At 44.2% G+C, this 4,648-nt stretch overlaps 1 protein-coding gene across 6 annotated transcripts in view; it reads right to left on the bottom strand.

The window, feature by feature from the left end:
* The window catches only part of Frmd6 (FERM domain containing 6), a 242,514-nt gene that overhangs the window by 32,430 nt on the left and 205,436 nt on the right, over positions 1–4,648 (bottom strand). The window lies entirely within an intron of this gene.

Raw genomic sequence — 4,648 nt, 5'->3', positions numbered from 1 at the left:
AGCAATGTTTAGGTCTCCAGCACATTATTAGTTATGGTTGCCATTCTGCATAATAAGTTTTCTTGAACTTATTCATTCTGTTAGCTGAAACTTCAGGTCCTTTGGCCAACATCTCCCTGCCCTGCTCGCTTCAGGCCCTGGTAACTACTGTGCACTCTGCTTCTATGAGGTACCCTTTTATGATTGCACAAATGAGCCTGTGCAGTCTGAGCCTAACTTAGGACATTTAGTATAATGCTTTGCAGGTTTACCCATACTGCTGCAAATGACAAGTCTCCCTCCTGATATGGCTTATTACTCCACCACATGTGGATGTGCCACACTGTCTCTTCAGTCCTCAGTGGGTGCCACCAACTGTTACGAACAAAGCTGCAGGCACTGTGAAATACAGGTGCACATCCACCATCGTGATGCCCGAAGTGGAAATTTTTGTTTTTCTTTAACATCTCAGTTGTGTCACGTGATGTTTTTCTGGAAGCTGTCTTGTGAGAGGGCATGTGATGTTTTGATGGAAACAGACACTGGAGAGGGCGCGTGATGTTTAGAAAGACATAGATGGAACTCTACAGTGAGGACGCTTTTGCATTGCTACGTCGTGCAACACTTTGCTGGTCTTCACTGGCCTTCACCTTGTAGGGAGAAAAGCAGCAGAGAACTTCTTGTGGTATTCCAGCTGCTTCTGCTTGCTGGCTAGGTGGAGCCTTGCTGTTTCTGCTGCTGCTACTGATTTGTGTTTGCTGCTCATTTTTGAATTAGACTGGGGTATCCTGACAAGGAAGAGTCTATATTTAATGCTTTGAGGACGCTCATGCTGTGTGCCTCAGAGCCACACTGCCTTAAGTTCCGACCAGCAGATGACAAGCACTCTTTAGATTCCCATCAGTCGCCTGTGTATCTTCCCATGAGAAGTGTCTGCTTAGGGCATCTATCTTAAGCAAAGTATTCTTCTTAAAGGTGTAAGCGAAATACTCATCTACTTACTGCCCAGTGACAGACTGCCCAGATTTTATTTATTTTAATCAATCTCTGATAGTGCTTAACTCATTTTTCCCTATCTGAGTCTCAGTATAATTCAACCATACCGACATTAATATAATGTCTACTAATATGAGATTCTGGAGATGAGCTATTCTGAATTGAGAAGACATTGAATATTTTGTGTTGTCTATATGTGTGTGTATATATATGCGTGTATTTGTACATGTGACATGTGTATGAAGAGTGGAGGGTCAGAGGACAATCTTGTTTTGAGAGTGTCTTTGCTGTTGGTCCTCTGATTCCCAACACTGTAACATGTCTGTGCTGCCGCTTCAAGCTTTTAACTAGGTTCTGGGGACTTGAACTCGGGTCCTCGGGTTTGCACAGCAAGCATTTTTATCCTGAGACACATCTCCAGGGCCCAGATATAGTTCTGATGCTTTCTCAACGGTGAGTGAAGTATCAGGTGGGAATTAAGTGAGCCTCCCAGTCTGCCGCCCTGAAACCGAATCACCCAAGAACGCGCCCAGCTCAATTTCTGTATTTTATAGAAGTAGAAAATAAAATAGTTGTGTGAGTGAGTAGGAACAAAGGCAGACCCTCAAAAGTTATATGAACTAAAAGTTTCAGACATGGTAACACACGGGCAACACAACCTTTGTGATTTTGTCTGTACATGTTACATGTCCACTTCCTCTCAGAGGTTTCAACAGCTTTCTTCTTTTTTCAATGATAACTGAAGTATGACTTTATAATTTATAATTTTAGTGACTACGGTTTTCTTAACTAAATTACTTAACTTTGAGTTAGTGGCTCTATCATATTTTCATACAGAACTAAAACTGAGAAAATGAAAACATGCAAAATCCCAGAGGAAAGAGCAGAAGACGCTGAGGGCCAGAGTGCCCGCTCAGTTCCTCAGGCACTAGCCGTGAAGGAAGCTGCTGAGGTGGCTGTGGAGGCTGTTGCTTACTTCCTGTTGCTCTGACAAAACACCTGGCTGGTGGTCATTGCAGTAGGGAGGTCACGTGGCACCCACAGTCAGCAGAGATGAATGACCGATGCTCAGCTCACTTTCTCCGTTTTATTCAGCTTGCGATCCCGGTCCACGGGGTGGTCACTCACATTTAAGAGAGTATGTCCCATGTCAACTAACCTAACCTAGAGAATCCCTCTCAGATGTATTGAGTGGTTACCTGAGTGGTTCTAGATCCTGTCACAGTGACAATAAAAATGGGCCGTCTCAGGCAGGGTCAGTCTATCCGGGACCTTCACGAAGCAGTCACCACAGTGGTTACTGAGGAGTGAGCAGGATCCCGTTCCCAGTGAGCTTCCGAGGACCTCCGCTGTGCTTGGCTAGGCACGTCTCCATTACCCCTATGGACACTCTAGTGTATACAAGTACGCACCATCCAGCAATATTTTCAAATCTTATTTTATGTGCACGGGTGTTTTGCCTGAATATATGTCTGTGTACTAGACGCATGCAGGACCCTCAGAAGCCAGAAAAGAGCATGTGCTTCCCTGGAACTGGTTGTGAGCTCCTGTGGGTCCTCTGGAAGAGGAGCCAGTGCATTTAGCTTCTGAGCCATCTCTCCAGCCCTGTCATCCAGCAATGTAATAACAATGTATTGATGCAAGCTCACCTCACCACTGGGAAGACCCGCGGGCTGCTGGGAAATCATTACCCATGGACCCTTGGGCTAGCTTGATGCAGCAGCTTGGGTATTTACTTTGTGTCCTAGTGAAGTCCTCTTTATTTCCAACGTTCACTGTAAACACTGGGCTAGTATTCCATCTCGTAACTACACTGTTACAAGTTAAGTTTAAACAACAGACTGATAGTGAAGAGGAAAAAGGACCACATTTGCAGACAGCTCTTAGTTGAACTTAGCTCCATAAACTTGAGACTTAAAATGTCGCCCCGTTCTTGGGGCCCTTTTAACCCTTAGCTTGGCTGTGTTTAAATTTTAGTTGGAATTGGAGCAGCCAGATGAACTGTAACAAGCTGCTAAATTCCAAATTACAAACTGAGCATTTATAAAATAAAATATGTGGTGACTCTTGACTAAACAAGGCTGTGCCTTTCTTCCAGGCATCCCATCTAATTATTACTGTTCCGCTACTTTAAATCAAGTATCTGGAGCCTTCTGCTAAAGCCCTTTAACAATCATCAAGTAAGTATAGTGTTCTTGTTTAAAAACTATAATTAAATAAGGATGTGGCCTGAGAGTGTTACCTGCTGTGAAAACAGGACCCAGCGTTGGGTATTTGCAGACTAGAAGCTTTAAAGCCACATGGCTGATTGTGAAATTTCCTAATCCCTTTCATCTTCAGGGGCAATGGGACTTTAGAAAGCACTACATTCTCAACAGCGTAGGCTTTATCTAAAAATACCCTCCGTGTGGAACTCTGAATTGGAATGGGGTTTGATCCTTGCTGTGCCAATTGTTTGTTACCAGGCAAGGATGTTTGAAATAGTCTCTTCTGGTAAGAAGGAATTGCTCGCCTAACCGCAGGACTAGAGGTGCAAGCTCTTGGCTCTGTGATTTCTGCCACTCTAAAAACTCTCTGTCTCTTACATTTACCAGGATTTTATTTTTCTTAAATGTCTATTTTTTTTGTATTTGTTTGATGATGAAGATTAATTTAAAATGGCTCCATTTAGTATAATTCATGGAGATTCAAAATGATTAAAAAATTACACTTATTCCAGATGCAGAAAGCTAATATGAGGTCAACTATACCTGCTGGGGAAAACTTTATTTTAAAAAAGTATATGTGAGTGCGCCCTGACTGCTGGGGGACGGCTGGGAAGGCCACTGATAAACAGTTTTGTTACAATCAATTCCTTACTCTCAACACTGCAGATAGCAAAATCTCCACTCTGCTGAGGGGAAAGGGAGTCCTGGAAGAGATGGACTGTTTTTCTAGCAGTGGGCAAGTCTCCTTGCTACTTAACCTCATCCTTCCAGAGGTCCCAAGGCTTGCTGGAGAGGAGCCTCAGCATGAACAGATGATCGGAGGATCTCTGTTCCCTGGAGTAGGAAATCTGGTCCTGCATGTCAGTGGCAGAGCACCCTGACGAAATGACAAAGAGCATGGGAACAGACACCGGAGGCACTACTCCATCAAGACTGACTTACTCAGCAACTCCATGGACAGACACGACACAACGTTCTTTACACACGGAGTGTTTTTAAATCCTTGACATCTTCCCACATGAGGCACAGACTAGCTCCACTTGACACATGAGGAAACCAAACCAAAATAATGAACGACAGACTCAAGAAGTGTGCCCGAAGCTGCAACGGGAGCCATGGAGCAGACCGTTCAGTCCAGGTCCTCAGTGACTGACACAGGCTCCAAGGTACAGTGAGAAGGAGCACTCTCGAGAGTGGGGCCGGGCCACAGCCTTTCCTGTCGGCCTTAGGATTCTCCAGTCCCTACTGAGGAATTTTGCTAAATGAAGATTCCTGTCTCCTGCCTTAGACCTACATCAGTGTCTCCATGGGTGAAGCCCAAAGAGCCCCTCCTCCCACAATTCTAGTACGTGGTCAAGTTTTAAAGCTACCCATCTACACAGCAGCGCATGTGTGGAAAAATTAATCCACAATGCTACTTTAAGGAAATTTTTGCTTAATTTTACCAGAGTGAAATTAGGTTAAAA

This window comes from Mastomys coucha, unplaced genomic scaffold (genome assembly GCF_008632895.1).
Source record: "Mastomys coucha isolate ucsf_1 unplaced genomic scaffold, UCSF_Mcou_1 pScaffold6, whole genome shotgun sequence".
NCBI lineage: Eukaryota > Metazoa > Chordata > Mammalia > Rodentia > Muridae > Mastomys > Mastomys coucha.
The sequence above is the reverse complement of the archived record's forward strand: the minus strand, read 5'-3'. Positions and strand labels throughout refer to the sequence as shown.